This window comes from Dioscorea cayenensis, chromosome 17 (genome assembly GCF_009730915.1).
Source record: "Dioscorea cayenensis subsp. rotundata cultivar TDr96_F1 chromosome 17, TDr96_F1_v2_PseudoChromosome.rev07_lg8_w22 25.fasta, whole genome shotgun sequence".
Taxonomy (NCBI): domain Eukaryota; kingdom Viridiplantae; phylum Streptophyta; class Magnoliopsida; order Dioscoreales; family Dioscoreaceae; genus Dioscorea; species Dioscorea cayenensis.
This window is the reverse complement of record NC_052487.1, coordinates 12,493,059-12,494,417: the sequence shown is the minus strand read 5'-3', so window position 1 is coordinate 12,494,417 and position 1,359 is coordinate 12,493,059.

Sequence of the window (1,359 nt, the reverse complement as noted above, 5' to 3'; positions counted from 1 at the left end):
GATTTAAAATAATATCTTTTCCTTTTATATATTGCACCTTTAAAATTTATTTCTCCATTGTATTTCTTTTTCTTCCTCAGAATATTCTCCAAATGATATCATATTAAAAATATCTATATGTATAAAATATTTTCAAAGATATATATTTCAAATGTGGACAAGTTTAAAACATTTGTGTAAATTTGATGGTGACTTCCACAAATAACGCATACCAATATGATAATAACGGACTTTATAAAATTATAAATTAGATACAAAAGATAAACTTCAATTATAATGTTATTAAGTTATAAGGTATGACTGAAAAGGTCTATGGCCCAACCATATTTGCCCCACTACAAAAGCTTTGGTGTGGAGATTTAAGAGCACTGAGTTGAAGTTTTGATGGATGTAGTGGTGGTAATTGTTGCTTAATTGTGTGTGAAAACTTACAACCCTAACTTTATGTCACTAAGTAAGGGTATATGGGCTAGACAATCAAATTCCCAGCTAGTGTGTATGCCCCTAGATGTATATGCGCTTGTTACATTTGCAAAAAAGTTATCAGATACTAAATGGAAGCTATGGTGATCTTGTAAATATGATAAAAATTTACTAGTTCAGCATCAAATTCATAGAGCCCAAGTTGTATGTCTAGAATTTTATAAAATTATTAAAAATTAGAGGTAAAAAGTACGTAAGGTTTTTGAAAGTACTCCACAAGAAAAGATAGTTATGTACCGTATTATGTATTGATACTAACTTAAAAAATAAACCAAAACTAAAATAAATTATTTATGAAAAAAAACGAAGTTATAATCTTTCTAATTCATCATTAAAGAAGAAAAATGGAGTGGGGATACCCCATAAGTTAATAGCATACTAAATTTAAAAATTAATGTTTTATTTTATTATTCAAGAGGATATATTTTTAAAATTAATCTCATACGATAGCTAATAACAACTAATATTGTTTTCAATTAAAACATTTCAAGTGAAACTAAAGAAATTGAAATGCAAAATTATTCTTAAATTACGTTGGCCTTCCTAGATAGAATTTTTTATTTGTTCAATAATTTTGAAATTAAAAATATTTAGCTATTTTATAAGGCATATAATTGTTAAGAATAAATAGGGTTAGTTTACTAACTTATCACACAAGATCAATTTGGAGGCACGTTTTTGCTGTTCTTAGAGAGCTATTACAAAGATTTCCTAAGAGAGTTTTATGCAGTCTCTCCCATGATACTACTGAAGATAACAACTTAGGAAAAACATGATTTGCAAAATCTCACTACTTTAGAAGGAAAAGTTGAAGACAAAGTTGTTTGAATTCAAATAACTTCTTATTATATCAAATGTCTTGAATTAGCCAATATT